This window comes from Trachypithecus francoisi, unplaced genomic scaffold (genome assembly GCF_009764315.1).
Source record: "Trachypithecus francoisi isolate TF-2019V2 unplaced genomic scaffold, Tfra_2.0 Contig01585, whole genome shotgun sequence".
Classification (NCBI taxonomy): domain Eukaryota; kingdom Metazoa; phylum Chordata; class Mammalia; order Primates; family Cercopithecidae; genus Trachypithecus; species Trachypithecus francoisi.
In genome coordinates this window covers 36,675-53,336 of record NW_022681444.1, presented here as the reverse complement: position 1 = coordinate 53,336, position 16,662 = coordinate 36,675, and the positions used below count along the sequence as shown (strand labels likewise).

The 16,662-nt window shown below is 39.9% G+C and overlaps 1 pseudogene; it reads right to left on the bottom strand.

Moving 5' to 3' along the window:
- Window positions 1-2,183: 2,183 nt before the first annotated feature.
- Window positions 2,184-4,581, bottom strand: LOC117070730 (annotated as a pseudogene).
- Window positions 4,582-16,662: the final 12,081 nt, after the last annotated feature.

Genomic DNA, 16,662 nt, shown 5'->3' with positions numbered 1-16,662 from the left:
GCTTTTGTTTTTGGGGTTTGGCAAAAGTGAGTTTTTGGGGGAAAAAGTCAGAGATGGGGAGGGGAGATTTGGTAAAAATTTGTTGTGATTTTATAGTGCAATGAGGGTTACACCGTATACTAGATTATTGGCATGTCCTACAAGCATGAATTAAATAACACCTTATGGTATTATGCGGGGCTGGAATATTGAACGTAGGTGCGATCAACAATGGTATGAACCAGGAATCAAAGACAGATCCTGCGACATATGGTGTGGCGGGACCAGCTTTCTGCGATGGGGTCGCGTGCACACCCGAGATAAAAAATACCAAATGCATGGAGAGCTCCCGTGACTGGTTAATAGGGTGATAGACCCATGATCCATGGAGATGTCTTATTTAAGGGGAACGTGTGGGCGATCTTGGTTATATGGCCCTGAGGTAAGAACCGGATGCCGGATACAGTTGATGGTAGCTACCCCAACGAGTTATGGGCCCGGAGCGTGAAGAGTAGCACTCTTGTTCAGGATATTGATTTCACGGAGGATGGTGAACAAGGGACACCTAAGTGAGGGGGGTATCCGTGGTGATGAGGATTTTTTTGAGTGAAATGTGCTGTGCCCGATGGGCGATGTAATGTACTATGTACGATGAATAAAGGACTAGGCTAGTTGATATTCTAGGGGAGGTGTTTGGACTTTGGATATTAGGGTTATGTTTTACAGTTGACTAATTTATTAGAGTTCTTGCTTGTAAGCATGTTTTCGAGGGTTGCTAGTAAATATGTAAGAATATGTACTACGTACAGTTAAGCATTTATAGTACTATATAATATTCATGTTGGCTAGCAGTAATGCATGATTTACATAGGAGTGTGTTAAAATAAATTAGTACTTAAGTTACATTTAAAGCTTGCACCCCATAGAATACAGAAAGTAGTTCAAATTAGAATGCCAGCTTTGGGTGTTGGTGGTGAAGTTAAGTACTTTCTTTCTGAGTTGCCCTAGGGAGAAGATTCCATTTCTGGTTTACAAGACTGGTATATTAATTTGTACTACAAGGGCAGGTTCACTTGAGTAGATTGCTTTCGGTTAAGGAGGCAAGTGGTATTAAGATTAGAATTGTGGTGAAGTATATAATGGATGCTATCTGTCCAATAATGATAAATGGTTGGTTTACCGGTTGGCCTCCGATTCAAGTGAGAGTTAGTAGAATTGTGATTAGCAGTCAGAATAGGGATTGGCTAAGGGGGCAGAATGCTATACTTTGTTGTTTGGATTTGTGGAGTATAGGTATGATCGTTAAGATGAGGATTGGTAGGAGGAGTGCTATTACTCCTCCTAATTTATTAGGGATAGATTGTAGGATTGCATATGCGAATAGGAAGTATCATTCTGGTTTAACGTGTGGGGAGTGCTTAGTGGATTGGCTGGAGTGTAGTTATCTGGGTCACTTAAAAGATCAGGTGAGAATAATACTAATGTTATTAAGGTAAGAAGGAGAAGGGTTAGGCCTAGGAAATCTTTGATCGTGTAGTAGGGATAAAAGGTAATTTGTTGGAGTGGGAGGAAATTCCGCAGGGGTTATTTGATCCTGTTTTGTGTAGAAGTAGTAGATGTAGAGTCGCGAGGGCTGTGATAATGAAAGATAGGATGAAGGGAAGGGTGAATAATTGTGTGAGAGTGGGACTGTCGATGGAGTATCTGCCTCAGACTCATTGGACGAGATTGGTTCCGATATATGGAATTGCTGATAGTAGGTTTGTGATTACTGTGGCACCCCAGAATGATATTTGGCCTCATGGGAGTACGTAGCTTATGAAGGGTGTTGCTATAGTTATAAGCAGAAGTGCAATGCCAATGTTTCAGGTTTCTAGAAGAAGGAATAAGCCGTAGTATAGGCCTCTGCCTACATGTAGAAAGAGGCAGATAAAGAATATAGAGGTACTGTTAGCATGGAGATAGCGAATGGTTCAGCTGTAGTTTACATCTCGGGTGATGTGTGCAACTGAGAAGGCGGAGGAAATGTCTGGTGAGTAGTGTATTGCTAGGAATAGGCCTGTAATAATTTGTAGAATTAGACAAGTTGCAAGGAGTGAACCAAAGTTTCATCATATAGAAATATTGGATGGGGTAGGTAGGTCGATGAGTAAGTGGTTGATTATTTTTATGATCGGGTTAGATTTGCGTGTTGGGGTCATTGATGTTTTTGTAGTTGAAATACAATGATGGCTTTTCATATCATTGGTCATGGTTAGAGTCCATGTGGAAACAATGACATATATTTTATTTTTATTAAGTGTATTATTGGTTATGGGATTTGTGGGATTTTCTTCTAAGCCTTCTCCTATTTATGGGGGGTTAGCATTGATTGTTAGTGGTGTGATTGGTTGTGTAATTATTTAAAATTATGGGGAAACTTATACGGATTTAATGATATTTTTAATTTATTTGGGTGGTATGATAGTTGGTTTTGGTTATACTACGGCGATGGCTATTGAAGAGTATCCTGAAGCATGGGGTTCAGGGTTTGAGGTTTTGGGGAGTCTTCTGGTAGGGTTAGTGATGGAAGTAGGGTTGGTTTTGTGAGTTTTAGATTTTGATGGATTAGTGGTGGTGGTTAATTTTAATAATATAGGGAGTTGGGTGATTTTTGAGGGAGAGGGACCAGGGTTAATTCGAGGTGATTCTATTGGTGCGGGTGCTTTGTATGATTATGGGCGTTGGTTAGTGGTGGTTACTGGTTGAACGTTATTTGTTGGTGTGTATATTGTGATTGAGATTACTTGAGGTAAGAGGTTATGCTATTAGGAATAAAGTTAGGATAAGAGGAATAATGAAGGAGAGAAAGTAAAACTTGCTTATGCCTTTTTGAATGGTTGTGATGATGGAGGTAATAATGTGGGTGTGCGAAATTGTTTTAGGCATAGATTTTTCTAGTCAGATTGAGTCTAGTAAAAGGGAAGCTAGATTTTGGCTTATAAGTAGGTTTTGGTAGGGAGTTATGTGATGAATTGTAGTGGGAAAATATCCTAGCATTAGAGAATGTAAATATGTATGATGGGGTGCGCATTTTAAGTTTATTGGTTATAAGGGTAAGATCTAGGGCTACTAGAAAGCCTAGGGCGGTTACATATAGGGTTGAGAGTTTTAGGTGGTGGGGTATTGTTGATTGGGGAAGTGAGGTAGGAGAGATGTTATTGGTGATGAGAAATCCTGTGAGTAGACTGCCAATTGTGAGGCGTTTGATTGGATTTAATAGGGTGGGGTTATTCTCGTTAATGCTGATTGAGGTTGGGAAGTGAGGTTGTCCTGTTAGGGTGAGGAGAATAGTTCGAGTACTGTAGGCGCTTGTTAGGGAAGTGGCAATGAGAGTGATAGATAGGGCTCAGGCATTGGTATATGGCGTGTTTGCGGTTTCGATGATAAGGTCTTTGGAGTAGAAGCCTGTGAGAAACGACATGCCTGTGAGTGCTGGGTTACCAATGTTTAGGGAAGTTGAAGTGAGCGGTATTGTTTTAAATGACCCTCCTATTTTTCGGATGTCTTGTTCATTGTTTAGGTTGTGGATGATAGATCTGGAGCAAATAAATAGTATAGCTTTGAAGAATGCATGGGTGCAGATGTGTAGGAATGCTAAGTATGGTTGGTTGATGCCGATAGTGACTATCATTAGGCCTAGTTGACTTGAGGTAGAGAAGGCTACAATTTTTTTGATATCATTTTGTGTTAGGGTGCAAACTGCTGTGAATATGGTGGTAATGGCCCCTAGGCATAGTGTAAGGTTTTGAATTAATGTGTTATTTTCTATTAGAAGGTGGAAGCAGATAAGTAGAAACACCCCAGCAATGACTATGGGGCTGGAATGGAGTAAAGCTGAGACTGGGGTTGGGCCTTCTATGGCAGAGCGTAGTCAAGGGTGGAGGCCAAGTTGAGCTGATTTTCCTGTTGCTGCTAGGAGAAGGCCTATCAGTGGGAAAAGACTTGAGTTGGAGTCTAGGATAAATATTTGTTGAAAGTCCCATGAGTTATAATGTAGGAGAAATCATGTTATGGTTAGGATAAAGCCCATATCGCCAATGCGGTTATATAGGATTGCTTGGATGGCTGCTGTGTTGGCATCTGTTTGAGCGTGTCATCAGCTAATCAGTAGAAAGGATATAATTCCCACATCTTCTCATCCAATGAAAAGTTGGAAGAGGTTGTTGGCAGTGACTAGAATCAATAAAGTGGTGAGAAAGATAAGAAGATATTTAAAGAATTGGTTAATATTTGGGTCTGAGATTATATACCATAATGAGAATTCTATAATAGATCAAGTAATGAATAGTGCGATTGGGATAAATATTATAGAAAAATAGTCTAACTTGAAGCTTAGTGTTAGCTCTAATGTTTGGATTGCTATTCAATGTCAGTTTGAAATAATGTTTCTTGATCCAGGAAAATATATAGAGCTGTGGGAAGGAGGCTAGTAGTGAAAGTATACATTATAATTGTTTTTACATAGTTTGGGTATAAGTGGTTTTTGTCGGGGTTAATAAAGGTAATAGTATTTGGGAGGATTAGAGAGGTCAGGGTTATTATGGTAATGGAGGTGTACATGGTTATTACTTTTATTTACAGTTGCACCAACGTTTTTGGTTCCTAAGACCAATGGATAACTGTCATCCTTTAAAAGCTGAGAAAGCCATTTTGTTAAATACGGCGGCATGGATTAGCAGTCCTTGAGAGCTTTCTTGGTAAATAAGAAGTAGTAGGCTTCTATGGTTACATTCACAATCTAATGTTTTAGTTAAACTATATTTACAAGAGGTGAAACCTAGAATAATACTAGGGTTAAGGGATAGGAGGAGAATAGGAGAAAGGTGTATAAATATTAATGTGTTTTCTTGTGTAAAGGAGAGTTTTATGTTAATAATGTGATGTGTAAGTACTCCTTGTTGTGTTGTGGTAAATATATGGAGGGAGTAAAGGACTGTAATTAGTATATTGAGTCCTGTAAGTACAATGGTAATACATGATCAAGAAAATGAAGTTATTACTACAAGGAGTTCTCCTGTTAGGTTGATAGTAGGGGGTAAGGCAATATTAGGAAGATTTGCTGTAAACCATCAGAAGGCTATTAATGGAAGTAGCGTTTGGAGTCCTCAAGAAAGTATTACAATGTGGCTATGAGTTCGTTCATAGTTTGAGTTTGCTAGGCAGAACCGTATGGATGAAGTGAGTCCATGGGCAATTATAAGGATAATTGCACCAATGAAGCTTCAGGGGGTTTGAATGAGGGAGGCTATAATTACTAGGGAGGAGTAATTACTATAATTACTAGGTTTATAATTACTGTAATTATAGCTATAATTACTAGGCTATAGTGACTTAGAGAGGAGTACGCGATGAGTGACTTCAGGTCTGTTTGTCGAAGACAGGTTGAACTTGTTATGATTACACCTCATAAAGATAGCATGAGGAATGGGTAGGCTATATATTCTGTTAAAGGGTTAAGAATAGAGGTGAGTCGTATTATGCCATAGCCGCCTTGTTTTAGCAGTACTGTGGCAAGAACTATTGATCCGACAATGAGGGCTTCAACATGGGCCTTAGGAAGCTGTAAGTGTGGGCCGTATAGGGGCATTTTTACTATAAAGGCTATTATGCATACTAGTCAAGTAAGGTTGTGGGATCAAGTAGTTGCTAGATTTTGAGCCATAAGTGTTAGTAATGTAATGTTTAGTGAGCCTAGGTTATTACAGGTATGGATTAGTATGATAAGTAGGGGGAGAGAGCCGGCGAGTGTATAGAACAGAAAGCATGTGCTTGCGTTGAGGCGTTCTGCTTGGTTGCCTCACCGGGTGATGATAATTAGGGTAGGGATGAGGGTGGTTTCAAATAAAATGTAGAATATGATTAGTTCTGTGGCTATAAATGTTAAAATCAGGGAAATTTGTAGGAAAATCGTTATAGAGAGGTAGAGTTTTTTTCGTGGGGGTTGGGGATTCATTGTGTAAATGATACTGGCTTGCTATAATTATGAGAGGTAAGAGTCAGGCAGTTAGTATAAGGAGGGTCGGAAGATAAATAGGTTGAATAGTTGAGGAGATTGTTGTTAGTTTGGTTGAAGAATAGTAGGGGAATAAAGCTAATAATTAGGTTATGTATGGTTAGATTAATTCAGATTATGTTGTTTTTGGAAAATCATGTTGTCGGTAGCAGTATAATTGTAGAGATAACTATTTTTAACATTGAAGTAAGCTAAGGTTGTGGATATAATCTAGGCCGTATGTGTTAGAGATCGATATTAATAAGGCAAGGCCTACTGCTGCTTCACAAGCAGCAAATATTAACAGGGCAATGGGTATTATACTAGCTAAGGAGAAATGCATGTTTGAAGCTGTGAGAGTGCTTATAATAAAGAGTGACAGTATTATTCCTTCTAGGTACAGTAGGGAGGATATTAGGTGTGAACAATAGGTTAATATGCCTAGGAGTGAAATGGTAAATGCTAATGCAATGTTTATGTAGATGGAGGGCATTTGGTTAGTATGGTTATCATAATCTAATGAGTCGAAATCATTTGTTTTGTTTAAACTACTTACCAATTCAGCTCAATCCAATCCTTTTTGAGTGCATTCATAAGCCAGACTAAGAATTAGGATGATGATTAATATGATGGATGATTTAATCATTATGAGGATGTTTGTCGTTTGGAAGGCCCATGGTAGGGGCAGTAGTAGGGCAATTTCTAGGTCAAATAATAGAAAGGTGATGGCAACTAGGAAAAATTTTATGGAGAAAGGAATACGAGCAGAGGTTAGTGGATCAAAACCACATTCGTAAGGATTAGTTTTTTCTGTATAAGAATTGAGTTGAGGTAGTCAGAATATGATAATTATCAGTAGTAAGGTTAGGAGACTGTTAATTGTTAAGTTTAATACTAGGTTAATTATTCTCTTTCGAATGCCATCAAAACAAGTTGATTGGAAGTCAACTGTACTAATTTCTTCTTCTTCTTCTTCTTCTTCTTCTTCTTCTTCTTCTTTCTTCTTCTTCTTCAAGTTCTAGGGTACATGTGCATAACGTGCAGGATTGTTACATATGTATACTTGTGCCATGTTGGTGTGCTGCACCCATCAACTCGTCAGCACGCATCAACTCATCATTTACGTCAGGTATAACTCCCAATACAATCCCTTCCCCCTCCCCCTCCCCATGATAGGCCCCGGTGTGTGATGTTCCCCTTCCAGAGTCCAAGTGATCTCATTGTTCAGTTCCCGCCTATGAGTGAGAACATGTGCTGTTTGATTTTCTGTTCTTGTGATAGTTTGCTAAGAATGATGGTTTCCAGATGCATCCATGTCCCTACAAAGGACACAACCTGATCATTTTTTATGGCTGCATAGTATTCCATGGTGTATATGTGCCACATTCTCTTACCCAGTCTGTCACAGATGGACATTTGGGTTGATTCCAAGTCTTTGCTATTGTGAATAGTGCCACAATAAACATACGTGTGCATGTGTCTTTATAGCAGCATGATTTATGATCCTTTCTGTATAAACCCAGTAATGGGATGGCAGAGTCACATGGTACATCTAGTTCTAGATCCTTGAGGAATCGCCATACTGTTTTCCATAATGGTTGAACTAGTTTACAATCCCACCAACAGTGTAAAAGTGTTCCTATTTCTCCAAATCCTCTCCAGCACCTGTTGTTTCCTGACTTTTTAATGATTGCCATTCTAACTGGGGTGAGATGGTATCTCATTGTGCTTTTGATTTGCATTCCTCTGATGGCCAGTGATGATGAGCATTTTTTCATGTGTCTGTTGGCTGTATGAATGTCTTCTTTTGAGAAATGCCTGTTCATTTCCTTTGCCCACTTTTTGATGGGGTTGTTTGTTTTTTTCTTGTAAATTTGTTTGAGTTCTTTGTGGGTTCTGGATATTAGCCCTTTGTCAAATGAGTAGATTGCAAAAAATGTTCTCCCATTCTGTAGGTTGCCTGTTCACTCTGATGGTAGTTTCTTTTGCTGTGCAGAAGCTCTTTAGTTTAATTAGATCCCATTTGTCTATTTTGGCTTTTGTTGTAGTTGCTTTTGGTGTTTTAGACATGAAGTTCTTGCCCATGCCTATGTCCTGAATGATACTACCTAGGTTTTCTTCTAGAGTTTTTATGGTATTAGGTCTAACATTTAAGTCTCTAATCTGTCTTGAATTAATTTTCATAAACGGAGTAAGGAAAGGATCCAGTTTCAGCTTTCTACTTATGGCTAGCCAATTTTCCCAGCAACATTTATTAAATAGGGAATCCTTTCCCATTTCTTGTTTCTCTCAGGTTTGTGAAAGATCAGATGGCTGTAGATGTGTGGTATTATTTCTGAGGACTCTGTTCTGTTCCATTGCTCTATATCTCTGTTTTGGTACCAGTACCATGCTGTTTTGGTTACCGTAGCATTGTAGTATTGTTTGAAGTCAGGTAGTGTGATGCCTCCAGCTTTGTTCTTTTGACATAGGATTGTCTTGGCAATGCGGGCTCTTTTTTGGTTCCATATGAACTTTAAAGACGTTTTTTCCAATTCTGTGAAGAGTCATTGGTAGCTTGATGGGGATGGCATTGAATCTATAAATAACCTTGAGCAGTATGACCATTTTCATGATATTGATTCTTCCTATCCGTGAGCATGATATGTTCTTCCATTTGTTTGTGTCCTCTTTGATTTCACTGAGCAGTGGTTTGTAGTTCTCCTTGAAGAGGTCCTTTACATCCCTTGTAAGTTGGATTCCTAGGTATTTTTTTCTCTTTGAAGCAATTGTGGATGGAAGTTCCTTCATGATTTGGCTCTCTGTATGTCTGTTACTGGTTTATAAGAATGCTTGTGATTTTTGCACATTAATTTTGTATCCTGAGACTTTGCTGAAGTTGCTTATCAGCTAAGGAGATTTTGGGCTGAGACAATGGGGTTTTCTAAATGTACAATCATGTCATCTGCAAACAGGGACAATTTGATTTCTTCTTTTCCTAACTGGATACTCTTGATTTCTTTCTCTTGCTGATTGCTTTAGCCAGAACTTCCAACACTGTGTTGAATAGGAGTGGTGAGAGAGGGCATTCCTGTCTTGTGCCAGTTTTCAAAGGGAATTTTTCCAGTTTTTGCCCATTCAGTATGATATAGCTGTGGGTTTGTCATAAATAGCTCTTATTATTTTGAGGTACGTTCCATCAATACCGAATTTATTGAGCGTTTTTAGCATAAAGGGCTGTTGAATTTTGTCAAAAGCCTTTTCTGCATCTATTGAGATAATCTTGTGGTTCTTGTCTTTGGTTCTGTTGATATGCTGGACTACGTTTATTGATTTGCGAATGTTGAACCAGTCTTGCATCCCAGGGATGAAGTCCACTTGATCATGGTGGATAAGTTTTTTGATGTGCGGCTGGATTTCGTTTGCCAGTATTTTATTGAGGATTTTTGTATCGATGTTCATCAGGGATATTGGTCTAAAATTCTCTTCTTTTGTTGTGTCTCTGCCAGGCTTTGGCATCAGGATGATGTTGGCCTCATAAAATGAGTTAGGGAGGATTCCCTCTTTTTCTATTGATTGGAATAGTTCAGAAGGAATGGTACCAGCTCCTCCTTGTACATGTGATAGAGTTCAGCTGTGAATCCATCTGGTCCTGGACTTTTTTTCGTGGGTAGGCTATTAATTATTGCCTCAATTTCAGAGCCTGCTATTGGTCTATTCAGGGATTCAACTTCTGGTTTAGTCTTAGGAGAGTGTAAGTGTCCAGGAAATTATCCATTTCTTCTAGATTTTCTAGTTGATTTGCATAGAGGTGTTACAGTATTCTCTGATGGTAGTTTGTATTTCTGTGGGGTCGGTGGTGATATCCCCTTTATCATTTTTTGTTGCATGTATTTGATTCTTCTCTCTTTTCTCCTTTATTGGTCTTGCTAGCGGTCTGTCAATTTTTTTTTTTTATTATACTTTAAGTTCTAGGGTACATGTGCATGACGTTTATATCATGTATAACTCCCCAATGCAATCCCTCCCTCCTCCCCCCTCCCCATGATAGGCCCCAGTGTGTGATGTTCCCCTTCCCAAGTCCAAGTGATCTCATTGTTCAGTTCCCACCTATGAGTGAGAACATGCGGTGTTTGGTTTTCTCTTCTTGTGATAGTTTGCTAAGGATGATGCTTTCCAGCTGCATCCATGTCCCTACAAAGGACGCAAACTCATTCTTTTTTATGGTTGCATAGTATTCCATGGTGTATATATGACACATTTTCTTAATCCAGTCTGTCACACATGGACATTTGGGTTGATTCCAAGTCTTTGCTATTGTGAATAGTGCCGCAATAAACATACGTGTGCATGTGTCTTTGTAGTAGAATAATTATAATCCTTTGGGTATATACCCAGTAGTGGGATGGCTGGGTCATATGGTACATCTAGTTCTAGATCCTTGAGGAATCGCCATACTGTTTTCCATAATGGTTGAACTAGTTACAATCCCACCAACAGTGTAAAAGTGTTCCTATTTCTCCACATCCTCTCCAACACCTGTTGTTTCCTGACTTCTTAATGATTGCCATTCTAACTGGTGTGAGATGGTATCTCATTGTGGTTTTGATTTGCATTTCTCTGATGGCGAGTGATGATGAGCATTTTTTCATGTGTCTGTTGGCTGTATGGATGTCTTCTTTTGAGAAATGTCTGTTCATATCCTTTGCCCACTTTTTGATGGGGTTGTTTGTTTTTTTCTTGTATATTTGTTTGAGTTCTTTGTGATTCTGGATATTAGCCCTTTGTCAGATGAGTAGGTTACAAAAATTTTCTCCCATTCTGTAGGTTGCCTGTTCACTCTGATGGTAGTTTCTTTTGCTGTGCAGAAGCTCTTTAGTTTAATTAGATCCCATTTGTCAATTTTGGCTTTTGCTGCCATTGCTTTTGGTGTTTTAGACATGAAGTCCTTGCCCATGCCTATGTCCTGAGTGGTACTACCTAGATTTTCTTCTAGGGTTTTTATGGTATGAGGTCTAACATTTAAGTCTCTAATCCATCTTGAATTAATCTTCGTATAAGGGGTAAGGAAAGGATCCAGTTTCAGCTTTCTACTTATGGCTAGCCAATTTTCCCAGCACCATTTATTAAATAGGGAATCCTTTCCCCATTTCTTGTTTCTCTCAGGTTTGTCAAAGATCAGATGGCTGTAGATGTGTGGTATTATTCTGAGGACTCTGTTCTGTTCCATTGGTCTATATCTCTGTTTTGGTACCAGTACCATGCTGTTTTGGTTACTGTAGCCTTGTAGTATAGTTTGAAGTCAGGTGGCGTGACGCCTCCAGCTTTGTCCTTTTGAATTAGGATTGTCTTGGCAATGCAGGCTCTTTTTTGGTTCCATATGAACATTAAAGCCGTTTTTTCCAATTCTGTGAAGAAAGTCATTGGTAGCTTGATGGGGATGGCATTGAATCTATAAATAAGCTTGGGCAGTATGGCCATTTTCACGATATGATTCTTCCTATCCATGAGCATGGTATGTTCTTCCATTTGTTTGTGTCCTCTTTGATTTCACTGAGCAGTGGTTTGTAGTTCTCCTTGAAGAGGTCCTTTACATCTCTTGTAAGCTGGATTCCTAGGTATTTTATTCTCTTTGAAGCAATTGTGAATGGAAGTTGATTCCTGATTTGGCTCTCTGCTTGTCTGTTACTGTTGTATAAGAATGCTTGGGATTTTTTCACATTAATTTTGTATCCTGAGACTTTGCTGAAGTGCTTATCAGCTTAAGGAGATTTTGGGCTGAGACAATGGGGTTTTCTAAATATACAATCATGTCATCTGCAAACAGGATAATTTGACTTCTTCTTTTCCTAACTGGATACCCTTGATTTCTTTCTCTTGCCTGATTGCCCTAGCCAGAACTTCCAACACTATGTTGAATAGGAGTGGTGAGAGAGGGCATTCCTGTCTTGTGCAGTTTTCAAAGGGAATTTTTCCAGTTTTTGCCCATTCAGTATGATATTAGCTGTGGGTTTGTCATAAATAGCTCTTATTATTTTGAGGTACGTTCAATCTATACCGAATTTGTTGAGCGTTTTTAGCATAAGGGCTGTTGATTTTGTCAAAAGCCTTTTCTGTATCTATTGAGATAATCATGTGGTTCTTGTCTTTGGTTCTGTTGATATGCTGGATTACGTTTATTGATTTGCGAATGTTGAACCAGCCTTGCATCCCAGGGATGAAGCCACTTGATCATGGTGGATAAGCTTTTTGATGTGCTGCTGAATCCGGTTTGCCAGTATTTTATTGAGAATTTTTGCATCGATATTCATCAGGGATATTGGTCTAAAATTCTCTTTTTTTGTTGTGTCTCTGCCAGGCTTTGGTATCAGGATGATGTTGGCCTTATAAAATGAGTTAGGGAGGATTCCTCTTTTCTATTGATTGGAATAGTTCAGAAGGAATGGTACCAGCTCCTCCTTGTACCTCTGGTAGAATTCAGCTATGAATCCATCTGGTCCTGGACTTTTTTTCGTGGGTAGGCTATTAATTGTTGCCTCAATTTCAGAGCCTGCTATTGCTCTATTCAGGGATTCAATTACTTCCTGGTTTAGTCTTGGGAGAGTGTAAGTGTCCAGGAAATTATCCATTTCTTCTAGATTTTCTAGTTGATTTGCGTAGAGGCATTTATAGTATTCTCTGATGGTTGTTTGTATTTCTGTGGGGTCGGTGGTGATATCCCCTTTATCATTTTTTATTGCGTCTATTTGATTCGTCTCTCTTTTCTTCTTTATTAGTCTTGCTAGCGGTCTGTCAATTTTGTTGATCTTTTCAAAAAACCAACTCCTGGATTCATTGATTTTTTGGAGTGTTTTTTGTGTCTCTATCTCCTTCAGTTCTGCTCTGATCTTAGTTATTTCTTGCCTTCTGCTAGCTTTTGAATGTGTTTGCTCTTGCCTCTCTAGTTCTTTTAATTGTGATGTTAGAGTGTGAATTTTAGATCTTTCCTGCTTTCTCTTGTGGGCATTTAGTGCTAGAAATTTCCCTCTACACACTGCTTTAAATGTGTCCCAGCGATTCTGGTATGTTGTATCTTTGTTCTAATTGGTTTCAAAGAACATCTTTATTCTGCTTTCATTTCGTTATGTACCCAGTAGTCATTCAGGAGCATGTTGTTCAGTTTCCATGTAGTTGAGCGGTTTTGATTGAGTTTCTTAGTCCTGAGTTCTAGTTTGATTGCACTGTGGTCTGAGAGACAGTTTGTTATAATTTCTGATCTTTTACATTTGCTGAGGAGTGCTTTACTTCCAATTATGTGGTCAATTTTGGAATAAGTGCGATGTGGTGCTGAGAATAATATATATTCTGTTGATTTGGGGTGGAGAGTTCTATAGATGTCTATTAGGTCTGCTTGGTACAGAGATGAGTTCAATTCCTGGATATCCTTGTTAATTTTCTGTCACGTTGATCTGTCTAATGTTGACAGTGGAGTGTTGAAGTCTCCCGTTATTATTGTATGGGAGTCTAAGACTCTTTGTAGGTCTCTAAGGCTTGCTTTATGAATCTGGGTGCTCCTGTTTTGGGTGCATATATATTTAGGAGAGTTAGCTCTTCCTGTTGAATTGATCCCTTTACTATTATGTAATGGCCTTCTTTGTCTCTTTTGATCTTTGATGGTTTAAAGTGTGTTTTTTCAGAGACTAGGATTGCAACCCCTGCTTTTTTTGCTCTCCATTTCGTTGGTAGATCTTCCTCCATCCCTTTATTTTGAGCCTATGTATGTCTCTGCATGTGAGATGTGTTTCCTGAATGCAGCAGACTGATGGTTCTTGACTCTTTATCCAGTTTGCCAGTCTGTGCCTTTTAATTGGAGCATTTAGTCCATTTACATTTAAGGTTAATATTGTTATGTGTGAACTTGATCCTGCCATTATGATATTAACTGGTTATTTTGCTCGTTAGTTGATGCAGTTTCTTCCTAGCCTCGATGGTCTTTACATTTTGGCATGTTTTTGCGGTGGCTGGCACTGGTTATTCCTTTCCATGTTTAGGGCTTCCTTCAAGGTCTCTTGTAAGGCAGGCCTGATGGTTACAAAATTTCTAAGCATTTGCTTATCTGTAAAGGATTTTATTTCTCCTTCACTGATGAAACTTAGTTTGGCTGGATATGAAATTCTGGGTTGAAAATTCTTTTCTTTAAGAACGTTGAATATTGGCCCCCACGCTCTTCTGGCTTGGAGAGTTTCTGCCGAGAGATCTGCTGTTAGTCTGATGGGCTTCCCTTTGTGGGTAACCCGACCTTTCTCTCTGGCTGCCCTTAAGATTTTTTCCTTCATTTCAACTTTGGTGAATCTGGCAATTATGTGTCTTGGAGTTGCTCTTCTGGAGGAGTATCTTTGTGGCGTTCTCTGTATTTCCTGAATTTGAATGTTGGGCTGCCCTACTAGGTTGGGGAAGTTCTCCTGGATGATATCCTGAAGTGTTTTCCAACTTGGTTCCATTTTCCCCCTCACTTTCAGGCACCCCAATCAGACGTAGATTTGGTCTTTTTATATAATCCCATACTTCTTGCAGGCTTTGTTCATTTCTTTTTTTCTTTTTTGTTTTGGTTTCTCTTCTCACTTCATTTCATTCATTGATCCTCAATCGCTGATACTCTTTCTTCCAGTTGATCGAGTCGGTTACTGAAGCTTGTGCATTTGTCACGTATTTCTCGTGTCATGGTTTTCATGTCTGTCATTTCATTTATGAACTTCTCTGCATTAATTAGTCTAGCTGTCAATTCTTCCACTCTTTTTTCAAGATTTTTAGTTTCTTTGCACTGGGTACGTAATTCCTCCTTTAGCTCAGAGTTTTGATGGACTGAATCCTTCTTCTCTCATCTCGTCAAAATCATTCTCTGACCAGCTTTGATCCGTTGCTGGCGATGGGCTGCCCTCCTTTGCAGCGGGAGATGCACTCTTATTTTTTGAATTTCCAGCTTTTCAGCCCTGCTTCTTCCCCATCTTTGTGGTTTTATGTGTCTCTGGTCTTTGATGATGGTGACGTACTGATGGGGTTTTGGTATAGGTGTCCTTCCTGTTTGATAGTTTTCCGTCTGACAGTCAGAAGGACTGTCTGTTGGTCTGTTGGAGATTGCTTGAGGTCCACTCCAGACCCTGTTTGCCTGGGTATCAGCAGCAGAGGTTGCCGAAGATAGAATATTGCTGAACAGCGAGTGTAACTGTCTGATTCTTCCTTTGGAAGTTTTCTCTCAGGGATGACTCCACCCTGTGAGGTGTGGGGTGTCAGACTGCCCCTAGTGGGGGATGTCTCCCAGCTAGGCTACTCAAGGGTCAGGGACCCACCTGAGCAGGCAGTCTGTCCATTCTCGGATCTCAACCTGTGCGTTGGGAGATCCACGGCTCTCTCCAAGCTGTCAGACAGAGTCGTTCACGTCTGCACCAGCCCCCCTACTTCCCCTATTTGACTTTAGCTGTGGGCTGTCCCCAGAGGTGGAGTCTACAGAGACAGGCAGGCTTCCTTGAGCTGCTGTGAGCTCCACCCAGTTCGAGCTTCCCACCAGTTTTGTTTACCTACTTAAGCCTCAGCAATGGCGGGTGCCCCTCCCCCAGCCTCGCTGTTGCCTTGCGGATAGATCGCCGCAGACTGCTGAATTAGCAGTGAGGGAGGCTCCGTGGGCGTGGGACTCTCCCGGCCAGGTGTGGGATATATTCTCCTGGTGTGCCTGATTGCTGAAAGCGCAGTATTGGGGTGGGAGTTACCCGATTTTCCAGGTGTTGTGTGTCTCAGTTCCCTTGGCTAGGAAAACGGATTTCCTTCCCCCTTGTGCTTCCAGGTGAGGCGATGCCTCACCCTGCTTCAGCTCTCGCTGGTCAGGCTGCAGCAGCTGCCCAGCACCGATTGTCCAGCACTCCCTAGTGAGATGACCCCAGTACCTCAGTTGAAAATGCAGAAATCACCGGTCTTCTGTGTCGCTCGTGCTGGGAGTTGGAGACTGGAGCTGTTCCTATTCAGCCATCTTTCTCCGCCCCTACTTTTTCACTATAGGTCTCAATGCACTCCAGAATATCCCATTGCAGATTATATGAAAATAGTGTTAACAAACTGCTCCATGAAAAGAAAGGTGTAACTTTCTGAGATGAATTCCCACATCAGAACACCACAAAGAACTTTCTCAGAAAACTTCTTTCTAATTTTTATCTGAGGATATTTCCTTTGTCACCATAGGCTTCATTGTGATTCAAAATATCGCTTCTCAGATTCCCCAAAAACATATTACCAAACTGATCCATGAAAAGGTTTGTGTAACTCTGTGCAATGAATTAACGCATCACAAAGTGGTTTCTCAGAAAGCTTCCTTCTAATTTGTGTATGAGGATATTTCCTATGTCACCATAAGCTTTAATGCGCTCCAAAATATCCCATTGCAGATTCCATGAAAACAGTGTTAGTAAACTGCTCAATGAAAACTACAGTGTAATACTGGGAGATGAATTCACACATCATAAAGCAGTTTCTCACAAAGATTCTTTCTACTTTTTATCTGAGATTTTTTTTTTTCACCATAGGTCTCAATGCACTCCAATGTATGCCTTTGCAGATTCCATGAAAACAGTGTTAGCAAACTGATCAATTAAAAGAATGGTGTAGCTCTGTAGATGCATTCACACAGTACAAAGAAGTTTCTC